General features: G+C 44.7%; 1 protein-coding gene and 1 long non-coding RNA gene across 9 annotated transcripts in view; one reads left to right on the top strand and one right to left on the bottom strand.

Moving 5' to 3' along the window:
- YAP1 (Yes1 associated transcriptional regulator) overlaps positions 1-24313 on the bottom strand; it is a 113351-nt gene that overhangs the window by 78310 nt on the left and 10728 nt on the right. The gene's annotated exons all lie outside the window — the stretch shown is intronic.
- On the top strand, positions 7850-8320 carry LOC122482884. Its single transcript, XR_006297235.1, has 2 exons — positions 7850-7959; positions 8193-8320. It is a non-coding gene; the product is annotated as an uncharacterized LOC122482884 (long non-coding RNA).

Genomic DNA, 24313 nt, shown 5'->3' with positions numbered 1-24313 from the left:
GTTCTTTCAGTAACCTGTTTAGGTCTCCTGGAGCCGTCTTAATCACTTCAACCCTAATGATCTTTCCCAAAATCTTACAGTAGTTACAGTGTTTTACTTATCGTCCAGTCCTTTACCCATTCAAGGTCCTAACACTGACCACGGTATCAGGTACAGGGGAAACAAAGATAGACAAAAATGCTTCAGTTGTGAGAGACTTTAATTCTACAAAAGGCTTCTAAGTATTTGCTTATTATTCATAAGCAAATGTTTATTTTCCTTTTTTGTACAGACTAAGGCACAGAATAACAAATTCGAGTTACTGAATGAGAGGAAACCCTGAATATGCACGATCTATTCCAGGATGGCTGTTCAACTTACCCTCCAATCACTTCATCACGACACAACTGACTTCTACCAATTAAAGCAGATGCTAAATTATATTCAGACCATTTGCTTATGCTCCAGGCAGAACCTGAATCTTCTGAATCACTAACTGGTGATTAGGTCAATACATATAAAAGAATCACTGAAATCAAAAGGGAAACCTATACAGAATAGTACAATGTTAGACCCACAAGGAAGCTTACAGACCAACTGCTCCATTTTATAGATGGCGAAATGGAAAGACACAGCCATTGAGTGCTTGCAACGGGGCTGCAGCACAGACTTGCAGACTCCGAGCACTGTGGCCTCTGGAGGCAACACCAAGACTGATCTCTTAAAGTGAGAAGCTTGGTTTAGAGAAGCCAGGATGAAAGGTGCGGGCCCTGCCCACCTGTCCCAACATCTGCTGACATCAAGGTCACCGGTAGAAGCACCATCCACGACTGCTTTGATGCCAATGACTCAGAGTTTGAAAAACAACTCACGGCCAAGCCATGTCGTCAGCATCTTGAAGCTCTTCATTACCGGGTGAGCAGTGCTCAATGAAGACTGTATGTGACCCACACTGAATAGAACACTTCGCTTCCCCAGGTCATCAATACAGCAGAAAGCACACCCTAAGCTTTCCTATACTGGTAACAGGAGGGGCCTCCTTAATTGGATTCCGAGTGTTTGGTATTTCCTTACTGTTGACTACTGTTTCTAATCCCCCGCCTTAAACTACAGGGAAAATACCTGGAAGTTACACGAAGGCCTGCTCTGTTCCCTTGTGGACACACAGCTGTGTTCAGTAAGGCTGCCTGGCCTCTGGCTATGTGGGTTGTGATACCATGTTTACAGGCTGAGCATGACTCTTGACCTGGGAGGTCCAATCTTCCCTCACTTCACAGAGAACAGAATGGAGATCCATGATGGACTCAACCCCCTGCCAGAGATCATGACAGAGTACCCAGCAGAGGGAGAGCTAGAATCCAAGTCCCCTTTCAATCAGAGTTTTCTTCTGCAACCCCAAAACTCTCCCATACCAAATGAGAAAACTAAACCCAAAGCCAACACTAGTATCTGAGTTATGGTCCATTTAAAACACTTGCTGAATACGTGCCAAGTGCCGAGTACTGCTGACGTCAAAAAGAAGAAGACGTGGTCCCTGATGTAGAGAAGTTTCCTACAGGAGGGGAGGAGCCACAACAAACAAATTTTCATAAACAAGATAGAGAGTGGGGGACGCCTGGGTGGCTCAGTCATTTGAGCATCCGACTTCGGCTCAGGTGACGATCTCGCAGTTCATGGGTTCTAGCCCCACATCGCATTCTGTGCTGACAGCTCAGAGCCTGGAGCCTGCTTCCAATTCTGTGTCTGTCTGTCTGACTGTCTCTCTCTGCCCCTCCCCTGCGCATGCTGTCTCCCTCTCTCTCAAAAATAAATATAACGTTAAAAAAATGTTTTTAAAATACAGATAGGGAGATTCGCAGTGCTTGTGGAGAGGTTCTTGGCCCACCTGAGGGACACAGAGGACACGCAGAGGAGGCAACCTCTGACCTGTGCCAGGAGCTGGTCAGAGCGGGATCTTGTCCACTTCAATAAAAGAGCCCTTGTAGGTTCCCACTAACCACCCTCCTGGCTGAAAAAGACTACCACGATTCTAGCAATCAAGCTGGTCTCTAGACATTACCAAATGCCTCCACTCCAGGGAGCAAGCAGACTAAACCGATCCTGATTAAGTCTTCACAGAGGTCACATTCGACTCCCAAGAGTCTCTTATTACAGAACTAAGGTGCTACACTAAAACATTACCACTTAACAAATACGAGGTTAATAAAACAGGAACATTTTTAAGTGAGAACAGATCTAGGAACACAGGAATCAACAGGATAAGGATGACTACGCGGCTGCAAAGAGAGTGTTCACAACATCAATAGGCACGGATACTGTGGCGGAGACGGTCAGAAAACACTTGTCATCTCAGTCTTTACTTATTAAGAATCAAACACCTCAACTCTGATTCCAAACTTACAAGTCTCTATTATCTCTACGTGGCAGATACTCTTACTGATTATCAAAAACCCACCAAAGGCTCCTGCGCATTTCTTACGCTCTTTCCAAGCGAGGGGTCTAGGGGCTCGTTCCTGCCAACGGGCTGGAATAAATTCTGTCTCTCTTTCAGGCAAAGCACTGAACAACAGGTGTGAATTTTCCATGTTTCTTTCCCCTTTGTGTGGTGACAATAAAGGCACCGTGTGAAATGGCAGTCACGTGAGAGAGACGTATGGCATGGACGCCTGAAACACCACAGGGAAGGGAGCACCCTGCAAAGCCACCAGATCACAAAGTGCATTCGGTGAATGAGAAATCAAGTGTTTAGTCACTGAGATTTCTGGGCTGTTTGTTACTCGGCAGAACCTAGCCTGTCATAATACAAAGTACAGGGAAGTGCTGCCAGTATCTGACATGTCCACTCGCACGTTTAAGACATGAGAGCACTTCCTGAGGAGTCTGCATAGGCTCTGAACTCATCTTGCACACAGAAAAAATAAGGATTCAGAATTTTCAGTGTGATTACGATCTCGGATCAACAAGGTGAGCAAGGACTTAAGTGAGCGCTTCTCCGAAGAAGACGCAAAACGTCAACAGGCACACGAAACGACGTTCCACACACCCACTGTTGGGAAAGTACAAATCAAACCACAGCGAGCGACCACCTCACACCCACCAAGGACGTCTACTACCAAAACCACAAGTGTCGGCAGGGATGTGGCACGGTAGGGACCCTCCTGCGACGCTAACGCGAACGTGAGGTGGTGCCGCTATCACAGGAACAGGCCGCAGTTCCTCAAAAAATTAAACCTGCACTTACCGCATTACCTAGCAGTCCCACTTCTGGACATACACCCAACAGATACGCATACAGCAACACTCACAGCAGATCATTTACAACAGCACAAAGGGGAAACCCACCAAGTGCCCTCAACACTGAACAAAAGGACATACACACGATGAGTATTGCTCGGCTGTAAGAATCAACGTCTGACACACGAAAGGACAAATATTGTATTTTTTACTTCTATGAAGTGCAGAGAACAGCCAAGTGTATAGAGACAGAAGAACAGGTTTCCACCAGGGGCTGGGGGAAAGGAGAATGGAGTTGCTGTTTAACATGCACAGTTTGTGGGGTTACCAACAAACTGGAAATGGACACTGGTGATGGCTGCACAATCTCATGAACATACTTAATGGCTCCAAACTGTACACTTAAAAATGAATATAAAAATGGGAAATTTTAGGGGCACCTGGGTGGCTCCGTCGGTTAAGCGTCCGACTTCGGCTCAGGTCATGATCTCACGGTCTGTGAGTTCGAGCCCCGCGTCGGGCTCTGTGCTGACAGCTCAGAGCCTGGAGCCTGCTTCACATTCTGTGTCTCCCTCTCTCTCTGCCCCTTCCCTGCTCATGCTGTGTCTCTCTCTGTCTCAAAAATAAACAAACATTAAAAAAAAAAAATGGGAAATTTTATGGTATGTATCTATGTGTTTTGTACCACAGTCAAAAAAAAAAAAAATGATTTCACAGGCAAGTAAGTTAATCATGCAGAATACTGGATGTTTCTCTTTCACAGCCGAAGACCTGGTGAAACTCCTAATAGTCTCTTGAATCACATTTTCAATTCTGTCTCCCAACAACTGCAACCAACTTCATCTCAAAGAAGTTCAGCAGTGAGCCTGCAAACAAGGAAAATTCAAAGAAAAGATCTCTGTGCAACTCAGCGGACTCTCCAGATCCACAAACGCCATGGGCAGATCCAGGCTCTGACAGCCGGCACACAAGCGTGGCAGCCAAGAAAGGGGCAGGGGCTCCTCCAGAGAAGCCACTCGTGGAGACCGGCGCTCAGCCAGGAGATAACTCCTCTCAGGGAAAGGTTCCCAGGCTCATTTCATAGCAACGGCATAATTTAGGGGGCTCTGAAAATAGCGGGTTTGGACACAAGTCCAAGCAGAACGTCAAGGTGTGTAGGGTGAAGTGCTGGGGGGCACTGGTGTAGAACCTCCTCACACAATCCTCAAAATCCCAGATACATCTCCCAAGTGAATCCCAAAGCATTAAGAGGGGCAACATAAAGACTCTACGTGGACTGAAAAATGTTTCATAATCTCATCAAGGTAGAGAAAATGAAATTTCACACTATGATCACAAGCACATGAAAGAAAATACAGTTTGGATAGATGTATTTCCGTTAAGGAAATACATACAAAAAAAGATTTGCATGTATAAGAATTTGTCACCCTTCAAAGGTTCTATCAGTAGGGAGCCCAGCCCCAGTCCAATGCGCAGAGTACGTGACTCTTGATTTCAGGGATCTGAGCTCCAGCTCCAGGGTGGGTGTAGATGTTAAAAGTAAAATCTTTCCGGGGTGCCTGCGTGGCTCAATCGGTTGGGCGACTGACTTCAGCTCAGGTCATGATCTCACGGTTCGTGGGTTCGAGCCCCACATCGGGCTCTGTGCTGACAGCTCAGAGCCTGGAGCCTACTTCAAGTTCTGTGTCTCCCTCTCTCTCTATGCACCTCCCTCACTCTCTCACTCTCTCTCTCTCTCTCTCTCTCTCAAAAATAAACATTAAAAAAAAATTTTTTTTTTAAAGTAAAATCTTTCAAGGGCGCCTGGGTGGCGCAGTCGGTTAAGCGTCCGACTTCAGCCAGGTCACGATCTCGCGGTCCGTGAGTTTGAGCCCCGCGTCAGGCTCTGGGCTGATGGCTCAGAGCCTGGAGCCTGTTTCCGATTCTGTGTCTCCCTCTCTCTCTGCCCCTCCCCCGTTCATGCTCTGTCTCTCTCTGTCCCAAAAATAAATAAACGTTGAAAAAAAAAATTAAAAAAAAAAAAAGAAAACAAATAATAAAATCTTTCTGGAACGCCGGGGTGGCTCAGATGGTTAAGCATTCGCCTTCAGCTCAAGTCATTATCTCGTGGTCCATGAGTTCAAACCCTGCGTCGGGCTCTGTGCTGACAGCTCAGAGCCTGGAGCCTGCTTCATATTCTGTCTCCCTATCTCCTGGCCCCTCCTCCACTCGCAGTCTGCCTCTCTCTCTCTCTTACAAAAATAAACTTAAAAATTTTTTAGAAATAAAGTAAAAATCTTTCTAAAAAAATAAATAGGGGCTCTTGGGTGGCCCAGTTGGTTAACTGTCCAACTCTGGATCTCAGCTCAAGGTCATGATCTCAGGGTCGTAAGATCAGGCCCGGCATCTGGCTCTGTGCTCACAGTGCAGAGGCTGCTTGGGAATCTCTCTCTCCCTCTCTCTGCTCCTCCCCTGCTTGTTCTCTCTCAAAATAAACATTTACAAATAAATACATACATGCACACATAAATGTTCTATCAACATTCTGAATCTGATGAAATAAAAATAGCCAAGGGAACCCCTACTCTCGGGAACGCCACCTCAAAGGAGGAAGAGAGGAGGATCAAACCGTCAATAACCAAATACATCATCTAACTCAGGCTTCATCAGATTCTACATCCACAAAGTGCCACGCAAGATAAGTGAGCACTGACCCATCATTTCAAAGTTGCCAGAATGCTGGTGGACAATACTGCAGTTGGCCGAAGACCAAAACATCTGAGACTTATTGACAGACACGAGACGAGGGACGCTACAGCGACACTGCCAAGCTCTGTGGAAGGACGTGGGCACACTGCTTCTCCTTCTCGGCAAGTGGCTGCAGGGGAGCCGACCCCACGCGGCCCCTCTACCCTCACTTTCCTGCATATTTAGCCCAGAGAAGGTATGTGCAGTGAGAGCCTCAGGTCCCTGCACAGGACCATCATGGTGTTGAACTATCCCCCAGAAAGGTGCATTCTCTCTTCACGCAATTAGTCCAAAAGCGTCCCTTCAAGTCCCACAGGACCATGTTCTGCCCACAGTGGTCACTTGGACAACTTAAAAAAAACTCACTTCAAAATGTAACAAAAACTACATAGCAATATATGGAGACACACCAGGCAATCCACGAAAATGCCACAAACAGCAGTGAAAATGTCCTGTTCAAACAGGTTCTATCTTCTGCCACCAGGGCAAGCCCAATAGTTGTATCTTCACTGGGCAGCCATCTGATCACGTCCAAGGACTACTAGACACAGTACAGAGAGTCTGAAAATACAGACAAATGTTATCAGTGGGTAGTGAGATCATAAGTAACTTACTTGAGGGTTTTTTTTTTGCCTGTTTTTCTAATTTTCCCCACTTTATTGAACCTCCACCACTTGTGCAATAAAAAATACAACTTTTATTTGTTTTTAAAAGTGGACTGTTCTTGGGGCGCCTGGGTGGCGCAGTCGGTTGAGCGTCCGACTTCAGCCGGGTCACGATCTCGCGGTCCGGGAGTTAGAGCCCCGCATCAGGCTCTGGGCTGATGGCTCGGAGCCTGGAGCCTGTTTCCGATTCTGTGTCTCCCTCTCTCTCTGCCCCTCCCCCGTTCATGCTCTGTCTCTCTCTGTCCCAAAAATAAATAAATGTTGAAAAAAAAAATTAAAAAAAAAAAAAAAAAAAAAAAGTGGACTGTTCTTAAGTGGGGACCTGGCAAACACTGAATACAGACGTTGCAGGCACTGGTGAGCAGAACAGTATCCAGAGAGTAGCAAGGTAGCATTTGTTTTTAAAGTTTATTTAGACAGAGAGAGAGAGAGAGAGAGAGAGCACAAGCAGGAGAGGGGCAGAGGGAGAGTCTCAAGCAGGGTCTGCACTGTCAGCGTGGAGCTGGACACGGGGCTCAATCTCTAAAACCGTGAGATCGAAACCAAGAGCTGGACGCTTAACTGACTGAGCCACCAGGCGCCCGGGGAGAACAGTAAGATAGTACTGAAAAGGGCAAACCAAATTCATCTGTGACGGTTCCAGTACTGTCTGGCAACCCCAAATTTGATACCAATTAGGTCTTGTCACCCTCATGGGATCCTTAAACCTGGCAGCAATGGCATCCAGAAACCCTAACATGTGGTGCACGGGAAGCACGCAGGACCCACTGCATCATACCGACCACCGCTGAACCACGGAGGACTGAGTTGTAGGCCTGGTTTGTTCGGTTCTTATCTATTACACCAGATTTTCCAGACAGATAAAAGTGAATCCAAACCTGTCCGCTCTCTGCAGAAACACAGGTGGATATAAACCTACACTTAAGTTCCGCTTTCAAACCAGTGGTGCTCTTAGACTCCTAAAAAGCCACGAACCAGGTATTTACAGGTAACTCAGGATATTTCCTTGCAGTGTAGAGATCAAAGCTGCGATCTGTCTTACACGTAAACTAAGAAACAACACAGTGTCCCGAGTGCATGCACACCCCATTACTTTCTTTTGTCACGAGATGGCTAGAACTTACAACTAAAAAACATTCCAAATTCTCATTTCTAATGTAGACTCTGTATTATTTATTCTAAATAAACACTTGGAAAACTCACAAGGATGCTTTCAAAGTTTTTTAAACTTTTCTAAAGCTTTATTTTACCCCAATTCCACAAGATATTCAAAGTAACTTCTAAAACCTAAACAGTTAATGGTTTCCTTCTCTTTTTTCATGACTATTATTCTTTCTTTTACTTAAAAGATCAGGTTTTTAAATTTTTTTTTTTCAACGTTTATTTATTTTTGGGACAGAGAGAGACAGAGCATGAACGGGGGAGGGGCAGAGAGAGAGGGAGACACAGAATCGGAAACAGGCTCCAGGCTCCGAGCCATCAGCCCAGAGCCTGACGTGGGGCTCGAACTCACGGACCGCGAGATCGTGACCTGGCTGAAGTCGGACGCTTAACCGACTGCGCCACCCAGGCGCCCCAAAAGATCAGGTTTTTAAAGCCCGTGCTGTGACTGGCAGAGAAACTAACGTTAAATATAAACACAAGGTAATAAAATTGTTAACAGCTGTTGAATGACTTCTAGAGTAATTCTCTGGTAGAATAAAAGGATGGTGAGGGAAAAAAGACCTCCCCAAAAGCCTAAAACTGAGAATACAATAGCACCACAAGGGACCTGCCTCCTTGAAGGTCCTTCCCAGGGGCAGAGACCCAGCACTGCCCTGGACTCTGCCTGGCTTCCTGTCCACCAGGGCCCCAGTCACTCGGTCTGGAGTCCCTCATTTGTGAACAGGGGCGCTGCTGTCTTCCTTTAGTACAGAGGGTGTAGCTCATGTCCTTGAGCACTAGATTCATTTCAGCAAGTGGATTTAATAATTTCAAAAGGTAGGGGCACCTGGGTGGCTCAGTCCGTTAACTATCTGACTTCAGGTGAGGTCATGATGTCATGGTATGTGAGCTCGAGCCCCACGTTGGGTTCTGTGCTGACAGCTCGAGCCTGGAGCTGCACCATGGAACCTCACCTGTCTGCAGTAGGTCCCAGAACACGGGGACCTTATTTCACGCAACCTAGCAGTTCGTAAACTGTAATAAAGAAGTGCCCTCATTTCAGAGGCTCACATGTGAAAACTACATTAGAATCGAAGAAATGCTACAGAGATAAAAATGAGTGCAGTTAATGCTCCAGAATTTGAGAAAGGAGGTTCCAACACGGTCAGTAAAAGCTATGGAAAAAAATCAGTGCCGCATCTGAGCCTTACAACAGGAAGTGGCTGAGGAGACCGCCGATGGCAGCAGAGGGATCGTGCCACGCGAAGTCACAAATGCACACGCACGCTCTCTGGTGGTGCACACTGGGGGCAGTGAGGCCAGAAAGGAGACTGGGCCAGGCCGCAGGCCCCAATCTCTAGGCAAGCAGTCGCACAGACATGTACAAGAACATCACTTGCATGCGTCTTACACTGATTTAACTAAGCAAACTAGTTCCTTGATGTAACTGACTGGACTAAGCCAACCTAACCACATTTCTATTAAGTGACCTGTCTTAACTACCTAGGGGAGTTTCTCTTCTAGATCTCTCCAGTGGACCACTGATTTTGTAACCACTTTTGTCCTGAAAGACTCCAAAATATTCGGGCATCCAAACACTGCCAATTTTAAAAAGCATAAGGAACAAAATGAATAAGCAAACCAGTAGAAAACGTAGAAAAACAGAGAAGGCAGCCTGCAGCAGAGAACGAGAATCCTGAATTTCTGAGGTATGACTCATCTTGTCCATCAAATGCAGACCTAGGAGGCTGTCTTCACTGTCAACACTTCAAACTAACAGGTTCAAGTTTTCGGCCAGGTTTTCACGCCTCACAGACAAACCCACTTCTTGATGCTTTCCAGTAACCTTTCTGTACTGTTTTCTCAGTTCAATACTACGGTTTCTAACGCTTATGTTCCCAAGCCCGGTATATGGTATATACATATGACACGTTTCTTTTCAAGTGGTTACAGTTCACGGAAATACAGACACTTCTTTCCGCACCTGAAGGTGCCTTCTATGGGGCGAGGACAGGGGTCTCGGGTACGGGCTCCACTGGTCCTCTGGAACTCTTCCCGAGCTCTCTGAAGAATCCTGCACATTCTGTCCCTCCTCCTACAAAGACACAGTTGCTAGTCCACTCGAAAGACATACAAAACCAGCCAGTGTATCTGAGAATCTGACCAACTCTTGGAGGACGTCATAAGCACAGATTCGAACTCCAATCATTAGGCAGAGTACTTCTATTCTTAGGAAACAGCAGGCGTCGGATCCGCTGGCAACACTCCTGGATCAAGAGGCCACAGCCTCACATTTCACATAAGAACTCCAGTTCACACCCCGTGCTGGCCCTCCTGCAGAATAATTCAAGAAGCGTTAGATGACAGTCCCATCAAAAACAAATATCCAGCAAAACTTCAAACATCAAAATACAATGGAAGCAGAATGGACATACTAATTCCTTTTTTAAATAAAAGCCCGTGTGCTTAAAAAAAATCAGAGAGACAAAGAGAAAGAGAAAGTGAGTGAGCAGTTTTCAGCCAAAGGTAGAGCCAAAGAGTAGAGCAACATGTGCAATAAAGATTTTACTGAAAGTAAGCTTCTGGTGTCGAAATATTTCTATGAAATAATTCAGCTTCACACTAGCATAGTGGGCTAAAAATATAGGAAAAACTTCTGCAGAATCTAGAGGCTGTATCAAGAGACTTCATGGAGACCATCCACAGCACACAACTCAGACCGAGCGGCACCAAGTGATTAACAGCTCTTTACAAAAATAGATGAAATCATGTTGCAATACACACGCTCTCATGTGAAACACTAGGCTGAATTCCTGAAAGCAGAAGCTTATTCTGTATTTTAAAAATAGGCATCCTAGTAAAATCAATACACCTCATTTCAAATTCACACAACAGGTGTCTTAACATAAAGAATACCAGAGTTCCTAAAATGTCAATAGGTAAATTCCCTAAATAAAAGCGTTCTTTCTGTGCTTAAAATTATATAATAAAATATTGCCCTGCCATGGAAATAAATCAACCCTAAGATCATGACAAAACTATAGAACTTGAACTAATTTGGGGCAGAGCTGGGGGAAAAAAAATCATCTGTGTGTGGGTGTGAAAAACTTTTATAATGCCATGAATTTTCAGTTTTTATTTTAAATTGACTCGTCTGGTATCATTGCTTTCAGCGTTCAAACAGCGTTAGTTACCACTCTTGATCACAGATCTGGAGCCAGAAGGTGCCCAGGAGGCCACGCAGTCTCTCAATGGGAACAGGGACCACCAGTGCTGGGGTGCCCTCCGCCACGTGCCTGCCAACCTACCCACGTGCTTAGTCGTGTGCTCATCTTTACGAAGAAGGTCACTCTATCTTAACCGTTCCTGCTGCTTAACATTCCCAGAAACAGGACATCCCAACGAGGACAGATCCACTGAGGAAGTCATCATAAATAGTGTAATTTGAACTACTGTTTTCAGTTGCTTTGTAAGAGCAGAGCAACACAAGCCTAAATGAAATCCTTATCAAACTCTAATCCGACGTATAAGCACTGACAAGCAACTTGTTTGACAAAAACACTGATCTTCAGATAAAGCAAGAGGTCTATGCAACCTCCTCCCCCAACGCCTCCTACGTGACCTGCTCTTAGCGATCAACAAAGCAGGGAATAAGAGAACTTACACGCCCCTCCACAATTTATGCAGCACTCTCACATACGCTATCACAAATACACATGAAACAATAAAAGGAACGTGGAAATCAGCAGCAGAGGTGGTGGCAAGAGAGGAGGAAGGGCTAACTTGCACGTGCATAAAATGAAAACTCACCCATTTCACAGTGTGACGTCTGTGTTTAATAACATGAAAGAATATGTAAGTACACGCTAAACCTAAATATTCTTTTCAGGGGCACCTGGTGGCTCAGTGGGTTGAGCATCTAACTCTTGGTTTCAGCTCAGGTCAAGATCCCAGGGTTGTGGGATGGAGCCCCATGTCCAGCTCGGTGCTGAGCACAGAGCCTGCTTGGGATTGGGATTCCCTCTCTCTTTCTCTCTGCTTCTACGCCTCCCCAACTCACATGCTCTCATTCTCTCTCTAAAATAAATAAATAATTTTTTCAATTCATTTAACAACTATTTGATAAGTAGATGTACACATCAGAATCACTCAGGAAGCTGTTGTATACTAGTAATTCATCCTTACTGGTGTCATTTCTTTTAAGGAACACGGTAAAGAAACCGAAGCATGCTGGTGTGTACTTAAAGGGCAGATTAAACATGGGCGCCTGGGTGGCTCAGTAGGTTAAGCATCCGACTGCGGCTCAGGTCGTGAACTCATGGTCCGTGGGTTCAAGCCCTGCATCGGGCTCTGGGCTGACAGCTTAGAGCCTGGAGCCTGCTTCAGATTCTGTGTCTCCCTGGCTCTCTGCCCTTCCCCCACTAGCGCTCTCTCTCAAAAATAAGTAAACATTAAAAAAAACCAGATTAAACATCTCTTTTTCTAGGGAAATATATATACATATATATATTTGTTCAACAAGTTGTTTATTAGTCCCCAAACGAGTACTCAATATTGAATGAGACTGTATGGGAAATACAGTGTAGATTTAACCCAGTCTACAAAAAAACTTGTAGGACAGAAACAAAAAAACTTTATGATCGTAAAGAGAGAGACATAGATTTAACAGAAATAGTTCATGCAATGGAATGACAGGCCGGGATGGGTGAATCTGTGTTTCCTCACCTCTTCGAGGAAGACCTCCCACCCCTAAAGCCGGTAATACCTACACCTGCAAGACTACACAGAAGATTAAAGGAGTTAAGGCATGGTAAGTGTTCTTGTTGAATATTCACACCGCAAGTATTCAAGAAAGGACTACTGTAACTTTAAAGCAGTAAGAGCAGCAATATCAAAGGTAGTACATAAACCAAATTTCATACACTCAAAAAGACAATTCTCTGAATGTTTTTCTTTCAAATTCAAACTTAATACAAATCAGTATCCAACTCACAAACTATTAACATTCTTCCACACCCTGGAATGGACAAAGCCCCTAAATGACACCAGCAGTCTGTATTCCTGCCTACAATGGGCATAAAAAAAAAAAACAAAAACAAAAACAAAAAACAACTAAGTTATACTTGACAATCAAAACAGTCCTAAATTAAAACGGACTGTGAAGAAGAGATCCCCAGACATGGAAAATGTCTGATACTGCTATGCTGTGGCTCTGACAACAATTAAAAGCACTTCCCTCAGAAAGCTCTACAAAGCCCTTTTCTAGCTCTAAGGAATAATGACAGAACTCTCCCAGTTTGTGCTAGAAGACACACATGAAAAAGAGCTGGAAGCTTAAATCTCCAAATCCTTCTCTAGTATCTTTTTTACAGTTCAACAGATAATAAACAAGTAGTGAAATGTTAGTACTTCCTCAAAGAGAACCAGGATTTCTCAAAATCAGTTTGCATTCTTACCAAAACCATACCCCAAAACTAATCACTGATTCTTTATCTAGAAAAGTCAGCCTTCTTGTGTCCAACTCCTTCATCTGCAAATATCAATTTTCCACCTTAATTTCTACCTAAATCCCTTCATGTCAGTGTTTAAGCTTTTTTACTTTCCATTTTCCTCCCGTTAAGTCACAATAAGAAAAATCCCTTCTCTAAGTATATCCCTCTTGTTTCCCACATTACTAAGTGTGTTGCTTAGTGGTGGTGATTTATATAGTAAACTTAGTACACTTTATGCTAAATGGAAAATCACTGTAACTACCTCACGTCGGAAAATACTTAACTTAATATTTATATAAAGACCTGAGAATTCACATGAATTTTCTCATTTACCTTCACAGAATGTGAAAGCTGGGCAACTTCTTACAAATCACACATTCCAATCCACTACTTGTACAGAGGAGAAAACCAAGGTTCCGGAAGTGGGTGACTCAAGCGGCCACTGGCCCATTACTGGGCCCTCCGGGTGTCTGAGACAGAGAGCTGAACTGACAGGCCTTTGCCTGGCAATATTGCGGGGGGGTGGGGGGGGGGGGGTGGGGGGGGTGGGGGGGTGGTGCAGAGTGGCAGGCAATCAGGGAACTGACGTAAGAGGGAAAGGCTGTTAAACCAGAAGCAGGATTTTACTGAAATCACACACTGTAAAGTTACCAAACCATTCACAAATAGAGCGAAGTCAACAAAAGGATTCGGGACTTAGTACAGAATAAAAACCTGTCCGTCCTTGCAAGCAACCAAAGACCACGCTGCCCCACAAACCCCCAACGCGGCAACCTCTTCTTTTCCTGGGTCCCTGGCATGGCCTAGTCGGGGCGCTCGCGCTGTCTGAGGGTCAAGGAGATACCGGCTCACGCCTTCTCTAACTGCTCCCACATGCCTGCCTGCTCACGGAGGAGAGACCACGGGGCTCGAGATTCTTTTGTTACCGGAGCTGGAGCCTCCAGAAGGCAGCCAAACAGAGGAAACGGAGTCAGTATTTCTGAAACGACTAGGAAAAACAGTTACAAGCAATTCCCAACACTGGGTGGTGAGCAGTTTGTGTGTGCTGGCGATGTGCCCGCTCAGCGGGGGACCCGGTGAGGCTGTAAGTGACACCCCACTCCCTGAGCGCAAGGCCCACAGGAGGCCGAAGAGGGGACTCCACTTCATACTTGGGGCCAGGAAAAATCTGGAAGACACTCTAGGAGAATTTGTATTTCATCTAAATAGATTCTGAAAAGAGAGGTGCACAGGTGACGAAATCCAAAAAGCAGTTCCCAAAAGTCACCGTTGAGCGAAAGACAGAAATGTCTAAAATCTCAGTTTAGGCTCAAAACTAAGATATTTCTCTGAATTCTAACTGCCACAGCTCTGAAGCTCACTGCTTCACACAATCTAACTGTGAAACTCAAAACGATTATTCAGCGATTAGGGAGCCATTTTTAACAGGCCTAATAATGTGGGGGACATCCTGCCACAACACTGTTCTTTTTCCTTTTAGTCTGTGCTGTCGACAGTCATGGGCTGTTTTGCATAAAGGGTTGGGGGAAGGGGAGACCGACAGAGACCCTAAGTTAGGAAATACTTATCTCTTATTATGTCCATGATAGAAAACCATCTCAAATATCCCACATTATTATAGCTCCAAATGTCAACACTTTCAAAGAATTTGAATTCAAAGCAGATTTCAATTCTTGTAACAATAATTCTGATTTTATCAGATGATGCTTTCTTGAAATTAAAATTACAGGTATTGCAAAAATAAATAAAATAAAATTACAGGTAGGACTAAAATCCATTTTTCTCCATGATTTAAAATTTTCCTGAAACTGAATCCAGAACAGTGGGAATATGTTTTTTTATAAGGTGGAGAATATTGTGGAACAATGCCTAAATTTTTTAAGACATCGCGCTATAATACAGAAAACCTACTAAGTTTTAAAAGTTTGACACCAAAGAGCAGAAAGGATGTAAGAATCACAAATTAGAAATGCCCTGACGATAAAACCGCTATTAATTTTATCCCGAGCAGAATGAAGTTCACTCGTCCGCACTTCATTACTGCTGTTATCTAATCAAATATAATTTCCAACATTCAATTAACTCAGTTTCACACAGATGACCAAAAAACACAAATGAGTCCATTTTACTTTCTATCACCATTAAAAAAAAACCCAACATTCTAGAGAAACAAAAAAGGTTTTCACAGGTAAGCCATGAATTTATGTAAATCCCCAAAAGGAACTCCTCTCAAACACAGACTACAGGTGTCAGGGTCGTACACACTGAACCGCAGTTCCTTGGACAGACAGCTGCCAGCATCTGCTCCCTGGAGCCTGAGCAACAGGTCTGGAGTCCTGCCTCTAAGACTGACCTGATTGTGCGCAACTACAAGGGGGCGGGGACTGGGGGGAGTCACCGTATTCTTGGATGCTGAACAGTTTCCTGAAAACTCCGAAACCAGCTTCTATGGTGTATCCGGTCTTGGGTTTGCACGGACAGCAGTCCTGAACGCTCGCTGCATGCAGGGCGGGGGCCGCAGTGAGCGCTGGCCTGTCATCACCAACTCACTCAGCAACTCTGCCATGATGGCTTCAAATTGCAGGCCTGAGGAAATGCTCCAGAAATAGCTGCTCTTTTTTCTTGTAAGCCTCATCACAGACCTAATACAACTCCACTACCAAAAATGGAGGGATCACCATGGACCTTTTTCCTTTTTTTTCCAAGTCCAGAGAACAACTAGGGATATCCTGCTAACCACATTACTCATTTTGGGAGTATGAATCACAGGGCTAAGATCTGATTCACTGTTTCAATTCAACTTTTAGATAACATAGATTACAATGGATTAAACCCATTTTTATAACTACTCAATTTCACGAAGAGGAAGAAGAGCAGCTATGTTTATAGGCCTTTCAAGAAAGAGATACAGACTAGGTTCTCAAGTTAAATTGTTTGAGAACGTTTTCGTGAACTCCCAGTGAGGCAGTGCTCCCCGAGTGTTCGTTCATATGCTACCCGGAGCCTACACAATACACTGTGGTCATAGAACATCATCAACGTTCTGACGGTCGCTGTGAGGACTCGTCTCCCTCGCTGCCTTGTTTATGCATTTTTACACACATACCCATGTTTTAACTTGATAGTTCAGACAACTCACCAGTTGGTAAATTCAACCAACAAAAACTCAACCAACAGCCAATTACTAAAGTCAGATGCATGGGCTGTAACAATGGAGACTGCATTCGGGCAGGGAAAGGAAGCAACACTGTAATTAAGCCAAACACAAGGCAGTGCGAGGAAATCCAGGCTCCGCTTCATCTGCGGCCGTTCTCCACGTGGGTTCACGCCTAAGTTCATCTAAAGCTCAGTAACTCCGAATGAGACGGCTTTTTGATAAAATACAAGAGGCAAGTTTTAGAGGATGAGGAGTATTATACTTTAATTGGAATCCATGGTCTTGAACACAAACCCTCAAGTGGAACCAAAAAGCCCATGTTCTAACCCACTGGATGGTTTCAAAATAATGGCTGATCTGATGGTATCCCAAAAGGAAACACCTATCACCTCATATTATTCACAAAACATGACATTTTATTGAACAGTATAAACTTTTCCCGTGAAATTATGTTCCACCCTCAGCTGTGGTTTTATTGGTTGGTTGGTTGGTTGGTTGGTTGGGGTTTTTTTGGCCTCAGATGATAATTCACCCATCCTGAAGATTATTTTTTAAAACGTCCGATCAAGTGTGGTAGATAAGAAGCGCCGGCAGCAATACCCCAAGGCGCCTCCCACACCTCCGGTCTGGGCTGACCTTGTTCAGAGCTTGGGCGACAGCACGCAACCTGGCAACACTATGGGAGCGGACACCTTCGCCCTGCGGGTTCCCACTCACCGGGAAGGAGAGCTCTGAGCGCCAGGAGGGCACGCAAGCCCGGCGACGGCCCTCGACCCTAGTGCACACACCTCAGCAGGAAGACCACCGTGCTGGCCCCTTGCTCCTGGACTTCAAGCCACCACGACCGCGAGAAACCCTGGATGACTGCTCCCGCTTGCACACCGGCGGCGGCGTCTGCGTCGCCGACTGGGGGAGCTGCGCCGCGGGCCCCATTCCAGCTCCTTCCTCCCAAAGCGCGGTGGAACTCAGAGCACTGCGCTCCAGCAGAACTGCCATTAACAACGAGGACATCGGGCAGGGCAGCCCCCTGAGCGCCCACTGCGGCTCCGCCGCGATCTCCCGGGTTGGTGGTTTCAAGCCCCGCGTCCGGCTCTGCGCGTCTGGTTATGCGCTGACAGCGGGGTGGAGGGAGGCCTGTCTGGGATTCTCTCTGCCCCTCCCCCACTCGTGCGTGCTTTCTCGCCCCCTCTCTCAAAATACATAAACATTTAAAAAAATAAATAAAACGCTAGAGTGTTTTAAAAAAACAAAACTTAGTTACCACACTAACTTAAAATGATGATAGGCAGAATATTAGATTTTATCATTTATTTTAATAAAGTTGATTGGTAAACAAGTACTCAAATGTTTATTTGGATTTGGTAACATAAAAGAGATGCAACCATCTGATTCTGCTGGTCTAAAATGAATTCTAAAGTTTAATTTAAAAAAATTCTTGGGGCACCTGGGTGGCCTTGGGTAAGCAGCCAAATCTTAGTTCTAGCTTAGGCGGTGCTCTCATGGTTTCATGAGTTCGAGCCCCAGGCTGGGCTCTGTGCTGGCAGCATGGAGCCCTTGGGATTCTCTAGCTCTCTCTCTCTCTCTCTCTCTCTCTCTCTCTCTGCCCCTGCCCCCACTCTCTCAAAATAAATAAAATTAAAAAAAAATTTTTTTAATTCTTTAAATTTCTGAAAGAACATGTTTCATTTATCAGCAGCTTCCCTATGCAACTTTATGAAGTAAAAAAATTGGGGGCGCCTGGCTGGCTCAGTCGGAAGAGCATGCAACTCTTCATCTCAGGGTCTAAATTCGAGCCCCACATGGGGTATAAAGATTACTTAAATTTTAAAAAATTAAAAGTAAAAAATTGTAACTTCTTACACCGTATTTTACTATTAATTCTATTTGTGCAGCATATAAAATAATGTACGAAAAAGGGTTTGTATTCACTTTGCATGATGCTAATAAAGTTTACTTGGTAAACAAATGCACAGGAAGCTAAATTTAAACAGTATGAGAAAAATGAAAACAAACCCTTTCAACTAGCATTTTCTCAGTGTCAAAAAAACCAAATCTTAAGATACCGTGCAACATCAAAATAAACTTTCAAAATGCATACAGAATAGAATTGTACTAGAAAACATTCACGTAATGGGCAATCCTCACTTTTAAAGCATTTTTTTTTCAAGCAGTGAATAAAACCAAACCCTTTTTTTAAATTATCTTTTTAATGTTTATTTGAAGGAGAGAGAGAGAGAGACACACACACAGCGTGAGCAGGTGAGGGGCAGAGGAGACAGAGAATCTGAAGCGGGCTTCAGGCTCTGAGCTGTGAGCACAGAGCCAGACATGGGGTTTGAACCCACGATCCTGGTGTGTGAGATCATAACCTGAGCTGAAGTCAGACCCTTAAACCGACTAAGCCACCCAGGCACCCCTAGAACGAAACCATTTAATGGTTTTTCAAGTGTTATGATAGTGGAACTGGGTTTTTTTTTTTAATGCCCAAAGTCAGAGTACAGATTTGACCACCATCAATAGGTTCATTTTGATGAAGAGGGGGGGAGTCTTTTTTTTTTTAATGTTTACTTAGTTTTGAGAGAGAGCGAGAATGTGTGTGTGTGTGTGTGTGTGAGAGAGAGAGAGAGAGAAAGAGAGAGAGAGAGCTAGCGCGCGTGCAGGGGTGGGGCAGAGAGAGAGACAAAGATCAGAAGCAGGCTCCAAGCTCTGAGCTGTCAGCACAGAGCCCAACACAGGGCTCAAACCCACGATCCTGATATGTAAGATCATGAACTGAGCTGAAGTCCGACACTGAACTGAGCCCCCCAGGCGCCCCAGGAGGGAGTCTCTTAAAGATGCAAAGGTCATTCAAGAGAAGGGCAAAACTTTTGGCTGCTCCCAGAAAACCTGTCTGCAGCTAAGTGTGGACTCCGCACGCCTACGCATGGAGTTGAAAACGCTAACTGCGTTGAGCACAACATGAGTATGCCTCTTCAGGGCCTCACTGCCTATTACCTCTCCCCTGGACCCCCCAGAGCAGTCTTCCCACTGGGATCACTTTTCCAACAACGGAATTTTATTTCTTCATCACTGAATTCTAAACCAGTCAAATATTCATCATCCATGGAACAAACTTGTAATAACCTGAAGTACAACCATTATTCATTCATATCCAGAAAACATGCAGAATTTTTTTTAGGAGTCCTAGTTATTTGAGTTTAAGAAGAGCCTCAAACTTACAAAATTAACTTCAGAATATAGAAACTAAATGCTCTGCCATCTTCTTAAAAATTTTTTTTTTCAACGTTTATTTACTTTTGGGACAGAGAGAGACAGAGCATGAACGGGGGAGGGGCAGAGAGAGAGGGAGACAAAGAATCGGAAACAGGCTCCAGGCTCTGAGCCATCAGCCCAGAGCCCGACGCAGGGCTCGAACTCCCGGACCGCGAGATCGTGACCTGGCTGAAGTCGGACGCTTAACTGACTGTGCCACCCAGGCACCCCTCTGCCACCTTCTTAAGATGGAGTTGAAAAGCCACTGTAATTATGCAGGGACCACAGACACTAATGAAGCTATGGAGCAGCAGACGCTGCGATCCATGAGCAGTCTAAGTGAGGCCATCTGTCAGCAAACACATCAAGAGCTATATGCATAGTACTGACCAAAAGGCAAGGTCTACCCTCAGTGAGCCTCCGAGCAGGAAGCCTCAGCGGTTTCTCCAGTGAGAGAGTTAGCAGCGAAAGGGCAAACAGGATCCCTTTCAAGAAAGGGGAGACTTGAGACCCACCCTGACCCAACCCCAGAGCGGGACCCAGCGAACCCTCAAAAACGACGCCTGCTACATAAAACCGCTCGGCGGGTGTTTATGGAATCAAGAGACCTCTGAGCGCATAAATTGAATTCAAAGACAAGAGCAGGAGAAAGAAACTATTAACTATGTGAACGCACGTGCTCCAACACACACCATCCAGAACCAAGCGCGTCTGTTCTGGGAAAAGAAGTGGAGGTAATCAGACTACTGAGAGATGACGCTGTGCAAATTCCTACCCAGGGCGTGATGGACACTAACTGGAAACTTCATAGACAGGTACGCAAGAGCGGGGCTCTGTCTTCGTACACAGAAGACAGTACTGTTAATTTTCCACATTACCGTCTAGTAACCGTGTTTATTCTGTCCCCAATAAGAAGAGATCTGTACCAGTCCTAACAGGAAAGTCTGCGCACCCTCTAGCTGGGAGGGGTTAAAAGTGATCCTGTTACATCATCTGGAGCCCATCCAAACTACACGATTTCGGAAACAGAACCTGTATCAGTCTGAACATGTGTAGAGGAAAAACAGAAACATCTGTATTTTGGCCAACTCTTCCCCAGAGGTTTGTTTTTTGTTTTGTTTGTTTTAATTGGGGAAAAGAAAGTTATGCAAGAGAGTTCAGTAAATTTTAACTGTGACCCCCACCAATGCTAAGGATTAGTTCCACGCAGATCTCAGAAATCTCATTTAGCTCATTTCCCACCTTAGCATATGGCTTAATGTACTTCCTCAGTCTACATATTTAACTAACATGTAATGATTCTGTTCCATTCTTCTGTACCATTCATTTTAAGACCTTTTACTACCCAGAACTGCCCATTTTTTTTGGTATCATTATAACCCTCTTCTCTGATAGCTAGAGGGCTCTGGTCTGGTTTTGCATTGGTCATTTATGATTTTATGTGGTTTTATTAAAAATAAATGAAATTTAAAAAGGGACACCTGGGTGGCACAGTCAGTTGCGCATCCGACTTCCGCTCAGGTAATGACCTCACGGTTTGTGGGTTTAAGCCCCACAGTGGGCTTTGTGCTGACAGCGCAGAGCTGCTTCGGCTTCTGTCTCTCCCTCTCTCTCTCTGCCCCTTCCCACTTGTATGCCATGTGCTCTCTCAAAATAAACAAACATTAAAAAAAAAAAAGATTTTATGCAGTTTTTTAAAAAAGTTTGCTTCCTCTTTTTCCACTAAGGACTTCTATACGTAATCAAGGCAGAGGCTGTTCAAATTCCATCAACGCCTCAGACACTACTGTGGGTGAATCCATTCAAAATTAAATCCCACTGGGGCGCCTGGGTGGCTCAGTGGGTTGAGCGCCCAACTTCACCTCAGGTCACGATCTCACGGCTTGTGAGTTCGAGCCCCGCACCTGGCTCTGTGCTGACAGCTCAGAGCTGGGAGCCTGCTTCAGATTCTGTGTCCCTCTCTCACTCTGCCCCTCCCCCGCTCATGCGTGTGCACGCACACGCTCGCTCTCTCTCTCTCTCTCTCTCATAAACATTAAAGAAATAAAAATAAAAATAAACCCAGTTTTCATGAAATTATAACTACTTACACTCCCATGGTTATATCACAAGTAGAAAATATTCTATGTTGTTTTAGGACATATACAATGGTCTACTGAAGAATGAGCACTTAGGCAAAGCTAACACCCAAACTAACTCAAAGCCAAGTTATGCACATCTGAGGCTAATCTACACAAGTACACCAAGGACATCTAATCAATCTAGATATGCACAAATATTCCCATTATCCTACCACTGTCTACACCAATGCAAACCAGGCGTGGCCCCACTGTCACATACAGGAATAGGAAATCAGGTCTCCAGTGCTTCTAACCCACACATTATTTCAGAATCCAAGCCTCTGAACAAAATTCACACAATGCGCAATGCCAACTCTGCTGTCCAAGTATACAGTCCCACCTTTAGGAAAATCTAACACATTAGGATGTAAACTAGCAAAACCATCATTAAACGAGACAAAGGCAATTGATCACATGCCTAGTAAAAGCATGTAATTAAGTATTCATTAAAAAGTGATCCGGGATATTGAGGTCAAATCATATGAAACGGTCAGTCATCATTGTTCTGGGCTTAGAAACGTGGCACCTTTACAGAGTCGACCTAATAATTACAAATTGGATTCACAAAACTTCATTTTACATACACCTTTTTATTTTTTCATTATTATTTTTTATTTGAGAGAGAGTGGGTGTGCAAGCATGAGCAGCAGAGGGGCAGAGAGTCAGAGAGAGAATTCCAAGCATGCTCCACGCTGTCAGCACAGAGCCTGACACGGGGCTCGATCCCACGAACCGTGAGATCATGACCTGAGCCAAAATCAAGAGTCTGACACTCAACCGAATGAGCCACCCAGGCGCCCCAACATAAAACTTTAAAAAAAACTACTGCACGCTCCCCTCCCTGGCCCAAGCAGGAGATGGAAAATTTATGTTACAGAGAGAGGAACCCAGAGGCTCTGGATTCAGACACTCGCAAAGCACAACCAAGAAGGGAGAAAACCCCGCAGGCCCCAAACTGTTCTGTTCTCAAATGCTGGTGGTGGGCACTCACGCGCATCACCATCAACTGTCTGCTGGGGAGGGACTGGCAGATGTTTATCTGGAGAAACCAGCCACCACAGGAGAACCTAACTAGATACTGACAGGCAGGCCCAGGTGGTCCCAGCTCTCTCCCTCTACAGTGAAGCCCACTTAAGAAATAGAAGCAGATGAAAATTTAAAAAGAAACATCCACCATACTCACACAAAAAAAGAAAAAAAAAGAAAAAACCACACCCACTATAAAATCGTCAGAGAGATATTACTACACACATGAAATTAAGAATGGCATGTCATTACAAACAACAAAGGAACAATGAGTGCAGCAAAAGAATCTCTGGAAATTAAGAATGATAAAGAGCTTTTTGGGAAAAGACAAAACAATGATTAAAAAATTAAAAGCTAAGTGAAAAGGAATCCTCCAGAAGACATAACTAAAGGATAAGTGAAGAAATACAGAGAAAAGACAAGACAATTAAAGAGTTATTTTGATTAGCAGGAATTCCAGAAAAAGAAAACAGAACCGACTGGAAGAAGTTATCCAAGAACTAATAAGAGAAAGCTTTCCCAGGACCAGAGGGCAGTTCAGACAATTCACCACACATCTTCAAGTGGCACATTCACACTGGAGACTGACTTTCCAAGCCATGAAATATTTACAGTGAATAAAAAAAGGCACATACCAAGGCATATCTTGAAGTTCAAGATTCCCCACCCCCCCCCCCCCCCCGCCAAAAAAAAAAAAAAAAAAAAAAGAAATAAAAATACTAAAATCCCTGCGTTGGGCTCTGCACTGAGTGTGGAGCATGCTTAAGATTCTCTTTCTCCCTGTGCTCCTCTCCCCAGCTCTCATTCTCTCTAAAATAAAAACTAAAAAATAAAACAAACACACACCACTGAAATCCCCAAAGGAGGCCCAATGGGTTGAACTGTTCAATAACAAAACAGGAAGCTAAACTAAAATGGAGCATGGCCTTTGAAACTCCAAGAGAAAATACCTTACCTACAACCTAACTGCCCACCAAATGTTGACAGAAATCTTTTTAGACATAAAGGATCTCAATGCAGTTACCTACCATGTACCCCTTTCCTCAGGAAACTCCTAAAGGATGAGCCAATTCTAGGAGTGAGCAAACCAAGGAAAGTGGGAAAGAGAGAACCCAACCATGAAGGGCAATACGGGAACCTCAGGAGGACAGAATGGAGCAGCCAGTCCAGAGCAGGGGCACAGAGCACTCAGGTCTGTTTCCAATGGGGCAAAACACCAACGAAAATACTAACGAAGAAACCAGGCAATGAACAATTCCAAGAAAATATCAAAGGTGTTCAGAAACTCATATACAGCGCAAAGGGTCTTAAGAAAAAACTTACACAGGGGCGCCTGGGCGGCTCACTCGGTTAAGCATCCGACTTTGGCTCAGGCCACAATCTCACTGTCCGTGAGTTTGAGCCCCTCGTTGGGCTCTGTGCTGACAGCTCAGAGCAGCCTGGAGCCTGCTTGAGATTCTGTGTCTCTTCTCTCTCTCTGCCCCTGTCCCTCTCATGTTCTGTCTCTCGCTTGTTCTC

Source organism: Prionailurus bengalensis, chromosome D1 (assembly GCF_016509475.1).
Source record: "Prionailurus bengalensis isolate Pbe53 chromosome D1, Fcat_Pben_1.1_paternal_pri, whole genome shotgun sequence".
NCBI classification, from domain to species: domain Eukaryota; kingdom Metazoa; phylum Chordata; class Mammalia; order Carnivora; family Felidae; genus Prionailurus; species Prionailurus bengalensis.
The sequence above is the reverse complement of the archived record's forward strand: the minus strand, read 5'-3'. Positions and strand labels throughout refer to the sequence as shown.